Raw genomic sequence first — 18,697 nt, 5'->3', positions numbered from 1 at the left:
GTAAAGAGTTCCAGCATCATCCTAGAGTTTCACTTAGGTAGCAGATTTGGGCTTGCTCTTAAGTTGGTGAAGTATCTAAGATACCAGCTAATGCCTTTCAGAGCAATCAGTGAAATGATGATCAATGGTGAATGGCGAAAGGAAACTGCCAGAATCCCCCATACAATTTTCATACAACTTAAGAAATGAATGATGTTCTTATGATCAACAAATGTTTTACCTTGACTGAGCAAAATACCAGCCACCAAACGTTTGGTCCTCAGCTGTGGACCAGCTGAAACTGCATCAGGAGGGTGGGCAGCTCGTGCTGCAGTAACAAATAAACCCCCATACTTTCAGCGGTTTACAAACAAAAGTGGGTTTTTGGCTCAGGCCACGGTAGATCAGGCCGTTTTCTCTAAGCAGTGTCCCAAGATCAGTGTTCTGTTGTGTTGGGGATCCCCAGTCGCCCTGGGGGCCTTCTCAGGATAGGAAGAGGCAGAAAGGGTGGACAGAAGGTGAACCCGTGACTTCGCTCATGTTCACGTTTCTGCACCAGGCCTGGCACGTGGCCAGTCTACTCGCAGAGGATCCTGAGAAACATGGAGAAGCCCACGGTGCTGACTCCCACAAGCGCCCCCTGCTCAGCTCTAATCTCTACTTTCTGATAGGACACTCAGATGACTCCCAAAAAGAGAGAGAGAGTGTGTGTGAAGCATCCTTTATACGTCAGAAAAGAACACATCCCTTTAAGAAGATGTGTATATGGGCTCTCTGGTGGCTCAGCCGGTTAAAGATGCAGCGTTGTCACTGTAAATACAAGTTTTCATCATGCACGCCAATTTTTAAAATACTTAAATAATTGTCTTTCAGGGTTTTACATTAAAGATTGGGTTTTCGCCACTGGATTCTATTTTTAGTGGCAAATGTCTCCACCTGTAGCATAAGTGGTTTATTTTAGCAAAGAAACTGTATTTCAATGGGTTTCTTTGTTCTTCTGAAGTTTTTCTGAAGGAGAACGGGTTAAAGAATATACAGCATTATATAATTTTCCTTCTTTTTGGCCACTATTTTAGTTATGTTAGCTTCAGTCATTTTTTTTTTTTTTTGGTCTTTTGTCTTTTTGTTGTTGTTGTTGTTGTTATTGTTGCTATTTCTTGGGCCGCTCCCGCGGCATATGGAGGTTCCCAGGCTAGGGGTTGAATCGGAGCTGTAGCCACCCGCCTACGCCAGAGCCACAGCAACGCGGGATCCGAGCCGCGTCTGCAACCTACACCACAGCTCACGGCAACGCCGGATCGTTAACCCACTGAGCAAGGGCAGGGACCGAACCCGCAACCTCATGGTTCTTAGTCGGATTCGTTAACCACTGCGCCACGACGGGAACTCCTTCAGTCATTTTTACCATGTATGATTAAATAAAGGCTTTTTAACTTCAACTCAAAAAAAAAAATAAAGCAAAACACAAGCTCCTGGGCCAGGAATGAACCCAAGCCACAGCAGTGACAACACTGAATCCATAACTGCTAGGCCACCAGAGAACTCCCAGTGTGAAATTTTCTAACTTAGCCTAGGTTTGCTTTTGTTTTTGAGAATGTAAACTTAGAACTTCTGAGCATAAACAAATGGTAGTGGTTCTAGAATTGATGACTCCATAGGGTGTCGTGTATGTTACCAGCCACGCCATGCCAAGGGCATTGGGTAAGAAGCCAGTTGTTGTCCCAGGATTCTCAGACACGTCTTAATTTCCGGACTCTGTGGCAGGAGCCTCCTGCGGCTACTCTGCAGCCCAGGTCAGCATCACTGCCTGGAGGTTCTGCCTACAGAGCCAGGAGCCTTCTGCTGCCACAGAGCTTTGTGGAAGGTTGCTGACTGAGCCCCTGAGACACATTCCTGGAGGAAACAGAGGCGTGTCTGAATAACTCAGGCCTGTGTTATAGGCTTTATGTTATTCCAGCAGATGTTGCATCTCTGAAATATTGAGGTGTTGTCCCCCTAAATGAAAAACTCTAGAAAATGAAGTTTTAAATGGAAATAAGACATTCTGTTATCAATTTTAAGGGGGGAGGGGCTTTTAATGGCAGGTTGGATGGACACCATGAAAATTAAAATTATCAAAATAGAAAAATATGTTTGACGGGAGTATCTGTTGTGGCTCAGTGTGTTAAGAACTCGACTAGTAACCATGAGGTTGCGGGTTCCATCCCTGGCCTTGCTCAGTGGGTTAAGGACCTGGCGTTGCCGTGAGCTGTGGTGTAGGTTGCAGACGCGGCTCAGATCCCGCATTGCTGTGGCTCTGGCGTAGGCCGGTGGCTACAGCTCCGATTAGACCCCTGGCCTGGGAACCTCCACATGCCATAGGTGCGGGCACAAAGAGACAAAAAAGAAAAGAAGAGAAAAAAGAAAAATATGTTTGAGAAAGTCTATCAGAATGTAGAGGAGAAAGTTAAGGAAATTTAAATCAGGAGATGAAGTAAGAGGTATGGAGAACAGATCTTGAAAACTCACCTTAGGGATGGATAAAAGGAATAGGTAAAAAGGGGGATCTGACCAGATAAAATAGAAATAATTACTTTTTGTGTGTGTGTTTTTTTTTTTTTTTTTTTTTTTTGTCTTTTTGCTATTTCGTGGGCCGCTCTTGCGGCATATGGAGGTTCCCAGGCTAGGGGTCTAATCGGAGCTATAAGCTGCCAGCCTATGCCAGAGCCACAGCAACGCAGGATCCGAGCCACGTCTGCGACCTACACCACAGCTCACGGCAACGCCGGATCGTTAACCCACCGAGCAAGGGCAGGGACCGAACCCGCAACCTCATGGTTCCTAGTCGGATTCGTTAACCACTGCGCCACGACGGGAACTCCATAATTACTTTTTGAAAAAACCCAACTTTATATTCCTATTATAAAAAGATTTCAGATAATAATTCAAGAATACATATTGTATTCCACGAAAATGGTGAAAATAGAACTAAACCTAGGAATATCTTCAGAGAATGTTCAAACTTCAAAAATTAAGATGCTCTTTCTATAAGTATCCCCAAAGGGAAAAATGAGATTACCTACAAGGAAACAAAAATAGAACCTTCAGGAGTTCCTGCTGTGGCAGATCAGATTAAGGATCCCGCATTGCTGCATCTGTGGCATATGTCACAGCTTTTAGCTCAGATTTGATCCCTGGCCTGAGAATTTCCATATGCCACAAGTGTGGTCAAAAAAAGAAAAAAATTAAATAACAAATTAAATACATCCATAAAGAAAACTTTCCATGTTCTATTTATATACCACAGTGGGAGCAGCTCCTATCGGCTTTAGACCTTGATTGGATAGCATGATTGGACTTGACCTTTCAGAAAAGCATTTTTAAATGGCAAAAGATCCTTCCTGGAAGTCTAAAAAGAATACTGTAAAAATCCTGGTTGGCTTCAGTGTACCATTTGGATTTTTGTTCAGAAATTTTATCACTCTCAGATTTTAAATTTATGGTTAGGATGAAACATATCTAAGTCTCATTTCCACTGGGCAAAGGTTTCATAAAATCATCTTGGCTTTCTAGCCTTCACAAAACCATAAAACCACTGCAGACACTTGGAAGACTGAAGGTTTTGCCTTCTTGCAGGATAAAGACATAGATGAACTTTACTGGGATCCTTAGCTACGAAACCTGAGTTACAGGTTCAGTATGAACCATTTATTTCTGTTCTGGGCATAAAGCAATTCTGATCAGGCTTGTATCATTTCAGCATTTATTGTTGAAACTTCCAGGATTTCTCGTCATGGTGCAGCAGAAATGCATCCAACTATGTCGCTGTGGCTGTGACATAGGCCGGCAGCTGTAGCTCCGATTAGACCCCTAGCCTGGGAACCTCCATATGCCCTGGTTGTGGCCCCAAAAAGACAAAAAAGAAGAAAGAAAGAAAGAAACTTCTACAGAATGGTTTTATAGGTACTGCATCTAGAATAACTGAAAAAAGTAAATGAAGCAAATATGTTGAAAGATAACAGTGTAAGCCATGTGGTGACAATTGGAATATATATTCAAGTATTCAAGAATAAAACCCAAATCACAGACTACCTGAGTAATTTACTTTAAATCGATGGTGTAACCAAACCTGTTTTTCCATAAGGATGTATTTCGCTTCTGTGATTTTGAATTCTCAGCACTAACAATTATAAGGACTCCTTTTCAAGTTAGAGACCACTCCAAGGACTGATATTCAAGGCCAGACTGAACAGGAACTAAGTATGATAAGCAGAGTCTCAAGAATTTTGTAGCTGCCTGTTCAAATTGCATCTGATGCAAGGTGACAGGAGACAGCTTGGGAGGAGCCCGGCAGCCCAGAACCGGAGCCTGGGGTCCATGGAAGGTGCTGGAAAAGGTTCAGAACCACAAGTCTGCCGTCACTGCATCTCCACATCCTGCCAGCCAGTTCCCAGGAGAGAGTCCGGCCCAGTGGTGGCTGGTACCTACCTCTGGTCACCCAGCCCTAGCTGTTCTGTGAGACAACCTTAGACGTTGTCCAGTGTGCATTTTGAGCAAACTGAACCCATGCACCTCTGAACCTGTGTGTGCACCTCCCAAAGTGACCACATGGCCAAAGGAGACAGCTCTGATGCCATGTTCAAGTTTGGGCGTCTTGACGTCTGTCACTCATAAGCCTTATACCTACAGTTCCAGTAATTTCGCCCATCTCCTCTGTTTCCCCCCATTTAGCAAAGATCCATGGAGGGGGAGGTGGGGGGCTCAGCAACCGAAGTACAGTCCCCAAACACCCCCCTCCCCAGGGACATGGGTGGACGGTGACATTTTTGTGTGACCCTCTCTGCTCTCTGAGTCGGACAAGGTTAATCCCGAGTGGGTCACCTGATAATCCAGACACACGGCAACATGACTATTTTCGCCTGGAAGTTATCAGTAAAGGATGCTCGAGGTTATGTAAAAGCTGGTGGAGCAAACTGTGACCGAGTGGAGTGAATAAAGTGTCGCTAGAAAGCAGTGATCAGAGCACTCGAGACCCCCAATTTCACCCACATTTCCCAAGTCTGTAATAACTGCTCCACCCTCCACTTCTGCAAGTTGGATTTAGCCCCGTTTACTTAAGTCTTTCATCTGTGGCCATTTGCCCAGAAGGTCACATGTTCTGAAGGAGGTATTGCAGGAAGTTTGCAGCTGAAGAGCAAGTTTGGTGGCCATCCGCACGGTTGGATGCTTGTGTGGCAGAACAAGTTTGTTTGCTGGACTGAAAAATAACCATGTCATGAGCTAATAAAAGCCAAGTCTCTCACGGCCTTTTTTCTGTTTTTGTCTTCCCCTAAGAATGACTGCAAATTGACTTTGTAACAACCCACTGGTGTCAGGTCTGAAGGCTTCTCCTTTCCCAGAGCTGCGTCTCAGAGAAGGAAGCTAGGCGTCTCCATCATTTGTCGGTCCCTGGGGGAGCCCAGACTCCGGGGGCCCGACATTGGCCCACGTGATTCTGACAACACTGAGGGAGCCAGGCGAAGATGGGAGTGTTCGAGGGCAGGAAGCCCACGGTGGCCCCCAGCCTGGGCCCCCCGGGGGATGAGAACTGCCTGCCTCTCCCTCCTCTCCCTCCTCCCCCTCAGACCCTTCCCCAGCATCCCCTGGGCACCCCATCCTCTTGTTCTGTCCTGGTTTCTCCTGTTAGGAAAAAATTAAGTTCAAGTTAATTTGCACTTAAATGTAAATGAGCTAATATTCTGTTACAACTCACAAAATCTGCCAGCAGTGCTAGTATTAGATCCGTGAGCACAAATGCTCAGTGCTGTAACCTGGGGCATAGCAAATGTGAACAGGGGAGAGCCCTGGCACTGGGGCTACTTGCGGCTCCTCCCCAGAAGCCACCCTGCAGCCTGGTCCAAGCCCCAGCCCCTCCTGGCTCTGGCTTCCACGGACCACCGATGCAGAGAAGAGTGGCGTCCTGGCCCCCTTCACTCCAGGATAATGCTGCTTAGTGGGCTGGTTTTAGATACATGAAATCCCACCAGGGGGAGAGAAAAAGTCAAGGGCCTTTGGATTTTAGGAAGTCGGGGATGCAGAAGGCTCAGGACGTTCTCAAATTCCTTCTCACTGAGTCAGGATTCAACTCTGGGCTGCCTCCTGGCACACAGTCCTCCAGCTCCAGCTCCGACGACACAGTAACCCCTCTGAAGATTGGCTTTTAAAAGACTGCAGGGGAGTTCCCGTCGTGGCGCAGTGGTTAACGAATCCGACTAGGAACTATGAGGTTGCGGGTTCGATCCCTGCCCTTGCTCAGTGGGTTAACGATCCGGCGTTGCCGTGAGCTGTGGTGTAGGTTGCAGACTCGGCTCGTATCCCGCGTTGCTGTGGCTCTGGTGTAGGCCGGTGGCAACAGCTCCGATTCGACTCCTAGCCTGGGAACCTCCATATGCCACGGGAGCGGCCCAAGAAATAGCTAAAAAGACAAAAAAAAAAAAAAAAAAGACTGCAGGCAGTGAGGATCGGTAAATGGTGACATCTGGTGGAAGTTCAAGCACCGCAGGATTTCCAACTGAAGGCGCTGCTTGACGTGTTTATGCAGGTGCTGGCGTTCCGTTATGTGCATCCTTCTGGGGACCCCAGGTACAAACTGACACCAGGCAGTATGAGACACAAAGTGATGTCTTTGGAATGGCAAGAATAGTTTTTGAATTCAGGTCTAAGTTGGGTTTAATTCTGAGTCTTGGTTTCATCATCTATAACATCAAGACAGTAATACCTGTGACATATAATTTCATAGGGTTGGTTTGTTAAAAAAAAAAAAAAGTCAAGAGTTCCCATCATGGCACAGTGGTTAATGAATCCAACTAGGAACCATAAGGTTGCGGGTTCGATCCCTGGCCTTGCTCAGTGGGTTAAGCTGTGGTGTAGGTTGCAGACACGGCTTGGATCCTGCATTGCTGTGGCTCTGGTGTAAGCTGGTGGCTACAGCTCCGATTCGACCCCTAGCCTGGGAACCTCCATATGCCGCAGGAGTGGCCCAAGAAATGGCAAAAAGACAAAAAAAAAAAAAATCAGATACTTTTTTTTCTTTCTGGCCATGCCCATGGCATGCAGAAGTTCCTGGATCAGGGATCAAACCTGCCCCACAGCAGCAATCTGAGCTGCAGCAGTGAAAATGCTGGATCCTTAATTCACCGAGCCACACGGGAACTCAGATATCAGATACTTTGAATTTTATTTTTTTTTATTTTTTTTATTTTTATTTTTTTGTCTTTTTGCCATTTTCTTGGGCCGCTCTCGCGGCATATGGAAGTTCCCAGGCTAGGGGTCCAATCGGAGCTGTAGCCACCGGCCTACACCAGAGCCACAGCAACGGGATCCGAGCCGTGTCTGCAACCTACACCACAGCTCATGGCAACGCCGGATCATTAACCCACTGAGCAAGGGCAGGGATCGAACCCACAACCTCATGGTTCCTGGTCGGATTCGTTAACCACTGCGCCACGACGGGAACTCCTTTATTTTATTTTATTTTTTTTTTTTGTCTTTTTGCCATTTTCTTGGGAGATACTTTGAATTTTAAAAAACGATCTGCACCCAAGGATCCTGCTTCCCGTTAGCCCATTCACTGTCATCCTGGGAAACCCCCAGGCCCACAAGCTTGATTTGTAGCCAGTTTCTCCCAGCGCAGTTGCTAAGGAGTTATCTCCTTGCATGGGTGGGGCCTCACAGCTGCGGGGCGCAAGGCAAGAGCCCAGTCAGCACCAATGGGCTGATTGATTAGCAGGTAGAAATGCATTATTGCTCTGCTTCCTTCCCACCGCATATGGGTGAAACCCTAGTCAGAGGTATTAAATTTTCTCTTGATCTCTTTAGGCCAAGGTCATGGTTAAAATCTTTCTTCAGCCAAATATCTCACATCCCAAAGGAAATTAATGATAGTTACGAATCCCGAATGGCCCCCAAAATGTCATTTCAAATCGATGCCAACCTCCAGCTTCCTCAAAAACCACTCCTCTTGGAGTTCCTCTTGTGGCTCAGTGGGTTAAGAACCCAACTAGCATCCATGAGGACGTGGGTTCAATCCCTGGCCTTGCTCAGTAGGTTAAGGATCCAGCGGTGCCATGAGCTGTGGTGTATGTCACAGACCCAGCTTGATCGCATGTTGCTATGGCTGTGGTGTAGGCCTGCAGCTCTGATTCGACCCCTAGCCTGCGAACTTCCATATGCCATGGGTGTGACCCTAAAATTTTTTTAAAGTTTAAAAACAGTAAAACAAACAAAAAAACCCACTCCTCTTAAAATGCCGAGCAAAACAGTCCAATTTATTTGCATCCAACTCAAAAAATCAGTGACCGCTGACAAGTTCTTGGGCAGCCAGGCAGAGAGGGAGGAAGTGCCATTCGGCCTGTGTGAGGCTCACACAAAGCCAGGTTATACGGAACCACTGAAAAGCACAAAGCCCACACAGCCTTCCCAGGCCTGGCACAGACCACCTCTTCGGAGGGAACAGTGGCTTTCCTTGTTCTTGCCATCCTGTGTGTGGATTTTCTGTGCTCCTCGTGTGACGTTGGTGGATCCCGCCCAGCGATGGGGGGAGCGGGACCCCAGGCTCGTGCCCTGTTCCTTCTGCATCAGGTATCCTGAAAATATTCATTTTTGTTTAGTTGGTTTGGTTTGTGGGGTGTTGGGTCACACCTCTGGCATACAGAAGGTCCTTGGCCAGGGATCAAATTCACATCACAGCAGCAACTGGAGTCAAGGCAGTGACAAGGCTGGATCCTTAACCCACTGCACCACCATGGAACTCCTACAAACGCCCATTTTAATAAGCCCATACCCTCGAGGCTTGTATGGAATTGGGGCAGCTTCTACCCCACTGTTTCTTGTCTTTTTTGCAATTTAAGAAGAGATGAGACACATGATCTAGAAGTTAAAAACCACATCTTTTGAAAAATCTTTTTATTAGAGAAAATGTCAAATATACATAAAAGCAAAGAAGATAGCACCATAAACCCACATCTACCCATTACCAAGTTTTACAGTCAACTCCAGGTCATGTCATTTCTAAGTTCATTCAGTTAACAAATGTTGATTGAATACACAGTACGTTCCAGGACTGCTTTAGGCTTTTGAGGCCCAGGTCTGAATAAGGCCAAAGTCCTGACACACGCCGGGCTGGGCATCTCATGGGTGATGGACTGTCACAGCACAGGGCATAAGTGCTGCAGGAGAAAGCGGGCAGGCAGCTAGTCCAACCTGCCAGTTCCCAAGGGAAATGACATCTGAGCAGAGACTGAAGGCCAAGTGGGAGGTTGTCCTGTGAAGGCCAGGCTGGGAAAGGGGCATGATTCCCACAGACCGAGCCGTTGATACAACGAGCAGGGAAGAGACTGAAAAGGGGGATGTTAGGAATTGAAGGAACCCTAATATGACTGGAGATATGGGTACCAAGGAATACTGAGGAGGAAAGTTGGCTGAGACAAATCACGAAAGGCCTTTTGTGTCACATTAAGTCACGTGGAGACGCGAGGAGCCCCGGAATGGCTGGAGGGAGGGAGGTAACAAGTGCACAATTGCCTTTTAGAAAGATCAGCCCCTCTGCAGGGTGGGGACCCAATTAGCCTGGAGTGGAGCAGTGTAGGCTCCAAGGTGAGCCCTGTTTGGGAGGCAGCCTGAATTAATTAACAAGCCAGGCAGTCTATGGGGGATGCTGGTAAGTGCACACTGAGGAAGCCGCCAGCTCGGAGGCTCTCTGTGGATTCTGCTGCCTCTGCTCTAAGGAAAGGCCAGAGTTAGATGTACTTGTGCATGTTCAAGATTTAAACGACAGTGGCTTTGGAAATGTTTATATGCACGTGCACAACTTTGAAAGAGAAGCCTTTGATTACTGTGAGCGGCTCTGTCCCCTGCAGTTTCAAACTCACGCTTGCTTCCACGGCGCTTTAGATCTTGATGAAAGGGTCTCTCATTTCTTGTACTTACTGACATCAAGCCTTGAAAAGCTGTGGGATGAAATATCACCGTATAAAGCCTTGTTGACCTGTTCCTTTATCTTCCTAAGAGAAACTGTATATGAAGTGAAAAATAGATGCATGATTTATTTATTTTTTTTAATTTTTTTTTTTTTATTTCATGGCCGCACCTGCGGCATATGGAGGTTCCCAGGCTAGGGGTTGAATCAGAGCTACAGCTGCTGGCCTACACCACAGGTGTAGCAACTCAGGATCTCAGCTGCGTCTGCGACCTACACCACAGCTCATGGCAATGCTGGATCCTTAACCCACAGAGCAAGGCCAGGGATCGAACCTGTGTCCTCATGGATCCTAGTCAGATTTGTCAACCACTGAGCCACAAAGGGAACGCCCAGATGCATGATTTATAATTAGACTATGGCTCTCAATCATTTTGGAAAGCTTTGCTGCACTAAGATTGCAAGCTTTCTGCAGAAAATAATACTACTTTAATAGAAACTTTGGACATTACACAGATGTTCAGGTGTATTGCAATTTCATTTCAGAACATGGAAAGGGGAGTTCCCGTTGTGGCGCAGTGGTTAACAAATCCGACAAGGAACCATGAGGTTGCGGGTTCGATCCCTGGCCTTGCTCAGTGGGTTAAGGATCCGGTGTTGCTGTGAGCTGTGGTGTAGGCCAGCAGCTACAGCTCCGATTCGACCCTTAGCCTGGGAACCTCCATATGCCGTGGGAGAGGTCCTCAAAAAGGCAAAAAGACAAAAAAAAAAAAAAAAAAAGAACATGGAAAGGACTCCCTGGATCTACTTTACCAAAGGTGACTGACGTTATGAGGCAGATCCTTCTAAAGCCTTCTCTTGGATGTATATCCCTCACCATCTAAAATGGGGGGGGGGGGGCTACTCTGTTAGTGCCTAAAATACTATTCCTTAGGTTTATGTGAGTAGGCTATTCTGGAAGCTGTGTTATTCTTTTAGGACCTCAGAAAACGAACCAGTTTACTAAGGAAATGGAGAATTAACAGCTGTGTGAATTACTGACCTAGTACCTATAGAATTGAACTCTGTAATTCAGTCCCTGTGGATGCTGGAAGCATAACTAGTCCTGGAATTCTCCTGACTCACTGAATGTGAGAAGAATGAGAAATTGAAATTTTGGCCTGAGAATCTGTGTGGTCACAGGTACTGAATTACAACAGCAAACTATCCTAGGCATTCCAGGCATATAAATCAACACTGTCACTGTCCAAGCTCCCGTCGTGGTTCAGGGGGTTAAGACCCTGACATGGTATCTATGACATGGTTTTTTGAATTTTATTTATCCATGATTAAAAAAAAAAACTATACTAGTTTAGTCAAATGTAATTTTTGTAGAGCTGAAGATCCCAGAAAAACATCACTAGAACTTCAAAATGAGTTTTGAGGAGTTCCCTGGTGGCCTAGTGGTTAAGGATCCAGCATTGTCACTGCAGTGGCTCAGGCCACTGCTGTGGCATGGGTTCAGTCCCTGGCCTGGAAATTTTCACATGCCACGGGAACAGCCAAAAAAATATATTTTAGTTTTCTTTTTAATTTTCTGATATTTTATGTAATAAGAATTCCCCTCTTGGAGTTCCCGTTGTGGCGCAGCAGAAACGCATCCGACTAGGAACCATGAGTTTGCCAGTACAATCCCTGGCCTCACCCAGTGGGTTAAGGATCTGGCGTTGCTGTGGCTGTGGTGTAGGCTGGCAGCAACAGCTCCAATTGGACCCTTAGCCTGGGAATCTCCATATGCCACGGGTTCGGTCCTAAAAACACACACACACAAAAAGAATTCCCTTCCTGATTTCTGGAGATATAGAATTTCACGGAAGAAAAAGCATAGGTTTTAGTTTAATTTTCCTTTCCTTTCTTTGTTTTTAGTGAACTAACAAATAAGAAAAGTGAGGGAGAAAAAGCCCAGGTAGATTTTGAAATCTTAGCACTTTGGTACATGGATCTTTTTTATTCCTACTGGTTAAAAATGTTTTTGGAGTTCCTATTGTGGCTTGGCAGGTTGTGCACCCGACCAGTATCTGTGAGGATGTGGGTTCGATCCCTGTCCTTGATCAGTGGGTTAAGAATCTGGTGTTGCCGTGAGCTGTGGTGTAGGTCGCAGATGTGGCTCAGATCTGGCACTGCTGTGGTTGTGGTGTAGGCCGGCAGCTGTAGCTCCAATTCAACATCTAGCCTGGGAACATCCACATGCTGCAGGTATGGCCCTAAAAAGACAAAAAAAAAAAAAAAAAAGAAAGGAAAAAAGAAAAAATTGCTGTAGTTCGGACTTCCCTGTGGCTCACAGCATAACCACTTGGCGTTGCTTCTACAGTGGTTCTGGTTCGATCCCTGGCCTGGGAACTTCCATATGCCTCAGGCTTAGCCACATGTTCAAAAAAAAAAAAAAAGTTTTAGTTAATTTACATTTTTCAGTTAGAATATTTGAAATCAGAATGGTCCAGCCCTACAGTTATGACTTAATACAATTGCTGTGGTCACCCCACAGAGGCAGGCTGGACCCCACCCACCCAGAATGTGGTTCTGATGTCCAGACCAGTGAGATCACACACAGGCCAGAGGGCAAGAAAGGTTGTTGTTCATGCCTGCAGCCTCTGGGGAGGGTGGGGTATGAGCAAATCCAGGAAGGGCTCAGGGGACAGAGAAAGGGCCTGTTTGAGGTTTCCATGGTGGGGCCAGTAGAGCGTTCTTCTCGCCAAGGGCCAGCGCTTACGTGGTTTGACCTTCCCGCAGGGATGGAGAGGCAGCTGGGCTTTCGAATTGGCTGCCCAGATGTGGGGCAGAAGCAGGGGACGGTGCTGGAGCCTGGAAGCTGGTGGCTGTCAAGCATTAGAAATGGAGTCACGCTCCTTATTACAGACCTTTATTACAATAATAGAAAGCATAGCAGTGTGCAATACGCCAAGTCTTCAGGTGGCCATTGGCCAAGACACCCAAGGCACACTCTGCACTCCTAGGCGCTTCTACGCATCCTGCAGAGATGGTCTTATGCCTACACACACATACACACACACACACACACACACACACACACACACACACACACACACACACACACACCCTACCTTATTCTTTTTACTAAAGGATGAAAGCCAGATACCCCAGGGGTTGCCAAAATTCCTTCCAACTTAATCTGTTACTGTCCAGGTAAGAGTCTCTGGTGAAGTCATTGCACCTTCCTGAGTCTCAGTGCAGCCTCTGCCACTGGGAGAGGAGACTGACTCCCGCTCACTGGTTGGAAAGAATGAGTGCACGGCCTATGACCACTGTCTGGAGCGGAACAGATGGCGTCCCTCCTACCTGCTTTCCTTCTGCTCCTCTGGCCATTCTTGTTCAGCCTCTCTCACAAATTCCTCTCCCTCCAATGACTCTGAAGTGTCGGAAATTCCCTAAGTTTTTATCCTGGGCCTTTTCCCACTCAACTCATTCTCCCTGGTGAATCCTGGCTGTGCTGCAGCTTGGAGGCAGCTTAGGGGCGATGACTCAGCACCTGCTCCTGCAGTCCGCACATGCGTGTACACGTGTCTCCTCATAGTCTAGACTGGAATGTCCAGGCATGTCAAGATTAGCAACATGTCGGACTTCCTGTAGAGGCTCAGAGGAAATTAACCTGACTAGCATCCATGAGGACATGGGTTCGATCCCTGGCCTCACTTAGTGGGTTAGGGATCCAGAATTGCCATGAGCTGTGGTGTAGGTCACAGACTCGGCTCAGATCCCAAGTTGCTGGCAGCTGTAGCTCTGATTCAACCCCTAGCCTGGGAACCTCTATATGTCAGGTGTTCGGCCCTAAAAAAAAAAAAAAAAAAGTACAAAAAGGGTTAGCAACATGCCTTCACTGTTCCCCAAACTCTTCCATGATGGCAAAATGGTACCCATCATCTACCTGGATTTGAAGAGACATTTAAAGGCATAACTCTTGACCTTGCTCTAGTCCTCATTTCACCTAACCAGTCTTCAGGTTTTGTCCGGCAGCTGCAGCTCCAATTAGACCCCTAGACCGGGAACTTCTGTATGCCACAGGTGTGGCCCTAAAAAACAAAAACGAAAATAAAATCCCAAACCCTTGCTATGACGTGCTTGCCCAGTCAGTCTACCTAGACTCTTACACCCCCTCACCCAGCGCATGAGGTCATTTTCTTCCCACTTTCAGGGAATCCACAGCATCTAGGACATTGCCTGGTACTTAAGAGACAGGTAATACATCTTTGTTGAAAGAAGGAATACATGAGTGGTTTACAAGGCACTTCTTGGTCTGAGCCCTGCTTCTGCTCTCCCTTTCTACTTCCCCAAATCACAGTCTAAGTCCCACCAAATGCTAGGAATGGGATGAGAGATGGAAGTGTCTGTCCTGCACACACTTTTTTTTTACTTGGTGGTAGCAGAAATCAAAATGAAAATTCTATGGCAGAACCAGGAATGATGAACTCCCTCCCTAGAGAGACCTTCTCAGGCTCCTCTCAGCTCACACCATGAAGAGTTTTGAGTGTTTTTTCACCATCGTTTGTTAAACATTGTTAAGTGCATAATTCAGTAGTACTAAATACACTCACAAAGTTGTGGAACCATCACTGCCATCTATTGCCAAAGCTTTTTCATTAACCCAAACACTCTGCACCCATAAACAATAGCGCCCATTACCCTCCAACTTCAGCTCCGGGGAATGTCTGTTCTACTTTCTATTTGCGTGTTTGCCTGGTTTTGGCTCCTCATATCAATGGAATCCTTCTCTGCCCTTTTGTGTCCAGCTTCTTTCACTGAGCATGTTTTCAAGGTTCATCCATATTGCAGTGTGTGTCAGAATTCCATTTCTGTTTATGGCTGAATAATATTTGAGTTTGCCTTTCCATTTATTTGTCCAATAAATATTTGTTAAGGGCCAGGAACTATTCTAGTCACTATTGATACAACAAAGCACAAGGAGGGGAAGTTACTACCTATGTTGTACTAATAAGCATGTGAATACATGGTATGTCAGGTGGTAGTGGGTGCTGTTGAGAAGCAGTATTGCAGGGAGAGCCCTCCAGAAAGAGGCGATCTGAGAGGTGAGGCAGGACCAGCCATGAAGAGCCTTGAGAGGGAGTGCAAGGACTTTGGATTTTACTCTGAAAAGAGCAGTCAGTAGAAAGTTTGGTGTTCCAGAGTGACATAATCTGACTGACATTTTAAAGGATAACTGGTTTCAGTATTAAGACTAGATGATGAGGAAAAATGAGGCCAAGTGGAAGTAAAAGTACCAGTTAGGGGCTATCCCAATAGTCCAGGTGAAAGATGCCAAGACCTGTACTGGGGTGTATTCATCAAAGTTCTCCAGAGAATCAGAACCAACAGGGTATACATGTGATAGATAGATAGATAGATAGATAGATAGATAGATAGATAGATAGATAGATAGTTAGAGAGATTGTAAAGAATTGACTCATGTGATTATGGCGTTTGGGAAGCCAGCCCTGCAGACTGGAAATTAGGTAAGAGTTGATGGTTTGGTCTTGATCTGAAATCCGCAGCGCAGTCCAAGCAGGCTGGAACCTCAGAGAGAGTTTCTATGGTTCAGTCTTCTGGCCAAACTCCTTCTGCAGGAAACTCTGTTGCCTACTTCATCCTAGAACCTGGTTTTCTGGCAATCACTGGCATTCTCTTGCCTGTAAATGCATCACCCTGATCTCTGCTGTCATTACCACATAGTTTTCTCCCTATGTACACATCTGGGTCCAAACTCTCCCCTTTTATAAGGACACCAGTCAGACTGGGTTAGGGGCCCACCCTACTCCGGCAAGACCTCATCTTTACTTAAGTACATCTGCAACAACTCTATTCCAAATACTGTCATATTCTGAAGTCTTGAGGGTTGGGACTTCAACATACAATTTTTTTTTTTTTTGGTCTTTTTGCCATTTCTTGGGCCGCTCCTGCAGCATATGGAGATTCCCAGGCTAGGGGTCAAATCAGAGCTGTAGCTGCCGGCCTACGCCACAGCCACAGCAGTGCAGGATCTGAGCCGTGTCTGCGACCTATAGCACAGCTCACAGCAGTGCTGGATCCTTAACCCACTAAGCAACGCCAGGGATTGAACCTGAAACCTCAAGGTTCCTAGTCAGATTCGTTAACCACTGAGCCACGACAGGAACTTTCTCAACATACAAATTTTGGGGGGACCCAATTCAGCCTGCAACACAGTGATAGTTGTGTTTGGAGAATATGGGAAGCAGTTGAGTTTTGGGTTTTTCTGTTTTTTGTTGTTGTTGTTGTTGTTTGTTTTTTTGCCTCCTCTGCAACATATAGAAGTTCCTGGGCCAGGGATCAAACTTGGCCACAGCAGTGACAATGCAGATCCTTAACTGCTAGGCTACCAGGGAACTCCAGAATTTTTTTTTTTTTTGTCTTTTTTTGCTATTTCTTTGGGCCGCTCCTGCGGCATATGGAGGTTCCCAGGCTAGGGGTCCAATCGGAGCTGTAGCTGCCAGCCTACGCCGGAGCCACAGCAACGGGGGATCCGAGCCGCATCTGCAACCTACACCACAGCTCACGGCAACGCCAGATCGTTAACCCACTGAGCAAGGCCAGGGATCGAACCCGCAACCTCATGGTTCCTAGTCGGATTCGTTAACCACTGCGCCATAACAGGAACTCCCAGAATTTTTTTTTAAATAAAGGTGAGGGCAAATGAGTTATCTCATAAAATTAAATCTAATTTCAAATTCTAACTGTGATTTTAATTCTAAAGGCTCTGATTTTTGCTGTTGTTGCTATTAAGAACGGAGGTTAATTCTGCCATAAATGCTTCCTTTATGAAACAGTACTATTTAGGGATGAATGAAACTTTTTGATTTGCCTTTTAAGGGGTGAGACTCTGTTTATATAGATTAGGGATGTGGTGCTGTTCAATAAAACATGATTAGGGAAATGGATGCTCATCAGAACAAGGTGTTCCCAGAGTCTTCTGCTTCCCTAAAGGGAACAGTGCTTCCAGGAATACGGATTCTGTGATGATTCCATTTGGCGCCTAATGTTTTTGAAACCCTCAGCATGCCATCTAGAATCTGGCCTAAAAGGAAGACAGCTTTCTGGAATGATCAGCACCAACGGCAGCTGAAGGTCTCTCAGATAACTTTTCCCAGACCGAATTTTGTGGCTACAAGGATACTCGGCGCTCTGTCCTAGCCAGAACGACCGAAGGAGCCGGATTTCAGGGCCCGGCCCTTGTCACGCCTCGCGCCCCCACTGGCGAGCTGCCGGGGTCCCTGGGCAGAAAAAAGGTAGAACTGGGGAGGGCAAAAGACCACCCCAGGGAAGAGAGAAAGGTGGAAGTCTCCAGAGGCCCAAAGGAGCCAGGCTCTGCGTTTCTGGGGCTGAGTTTGGGACTTTTATTCTGCCTCAAAACATTTCCACTATTTCGCTCACAAGCGTCTCTGTCTGGAAGCACAGGAGCGGAGCAGAAAGCCTAATGAAGCGTGCGGAGGAAGGGGCGGCCGGCGCCCGGGGAAGGAGGGCTCGGGCTGAAGGAGCAGAGAAGTGTCAGGTTACAGGATCACGCGTTCTCAAAAAACCATTTGAAAACTTGAGCTGGAGACCCAAATCCTGGAACCTGCAAAAGGCGAGTGGAGCGGCCTCCGGGCCCCCAGCAGTCTGCCGAGCGCCGAAGGGCGCCTACCGCTGGCTGTCTGCGTCCCCGGCTGGTTCCAGCCCCGCCTGAAGCCCGGCGGGAAGGCCGCGGGTGGGCTCGTCGAGCTCCCGGGAATAAGCCGGTTCTCTCTTAATGTTCTCAGCATGGGGTCCTTCCGGCCCGTGGCCTGCGTCCCCCGAGGTGCCTGCGGTCACCCGGGAGCAGACTTGGCCGATGGCCCGCCGCCCCCGCAGGTGCGCGCGGAGTTCCGAGCCCCCGCCCCCGCCCAGGACTGGGCCCCTTCCCCCTTTCTCCCCCCAGACCCATGCTGGGCGCCCTGGCCGGCTCAGAGAGTCTTCTGAATTGCTCATTTTCCCCCTCGAGTAAGCCGTTGGCGCTTACCCAGAAGCCTCCCGGGCTCCTAGCTCCAAACCCTAAAATAAACGCGGCGCAGCTCCAGAAAGCGGGGGAGGAGAGAGAAGCATCCACACGCGGAGAATGGAAATACTAGAACGACCCTGTTCTCCAGGAAAAGGTAACGAAGGGAAGTGAAACAGTGAGAACTTACTCCGAAATGTAAACCGCGCTCTGCTCAGGCCGGGCGCGGACAAACGCCCGAAGGACGAATCCGCCTGCACTCACGGCGGCTTCCCAGAAAGGGCCTCATGAATGAGAATGGGTTGCTAGGTTTCCTCGCTCCCTCCCGACACCCGCTTCCCACAAGACTTCCACCGGTGAAAGAAAGCAGGCCGAGCCTGGCATCTGCACAGCGAGGGAGCCGCGCCAAGCCCACGCGCTCCCGCCTTCAGGACCCTGGAGAGCGGCCGCCGCGCCCTGGGGACCCGCACCTTGCCCCCTCCAACGCCTCGCCGCCCGGTCCCTTGTATTCGCTGCTTCCCGCCTCCACCTTCGTTTTTCTTGGCAATCACCACTCTTGTTTTTCACAAACAGATTAAATTGTCTTTTTGTTTTGCTTAAGGGGACTGTTTGGATTGGCTGAGTGAAGTTCCAGTTAGTAACTTCACTAAACGTTAGTGGACCAAGAAGCCCTGAGACCTCCAAAATGAGAGCCTGAACAAGACAGGAGACCTTAAAAAGCCACGGAGTTCCATCCCTTTACCTCATAAACTAATCAGATAATCTCA

General features: G+C 47.4%; 1 protein-coding gene across 2 annotated transcripts in view; it reads left to right on the top strand.

The window, feature by feature from the left end:
- RGS20 (regulator of G protein signaling 20) overlaps positions 1 to 18,697 on the top strand; it is a 68,401-nt gene that overhangs the window by 6,586 nt on the left and 43,118 nt on the right. The gene's annotated exons all lie outside the window — the stretch shown is intronic.

The sequence above is a fragment of the Sus scrofa genome, chromosome 4 (genome assembly GCF_054392235.1).
Source record: "Sus scrofa isolate SSC_HxYL_T2T_F1_AM1 chromosome 4, Sscrofa_HxYL_maternal_Yorkshire_Landrace_v2.0, whole genome shotgun sequence".
NCBI lineage: Eukaryota > Metazoa > Chordata > Mammalia > Artiodactyla > Suidae > Sus > Sus scrofa.
This window is presented reverse-complemented; position numbering and strand designations above follow the sequence as displayed.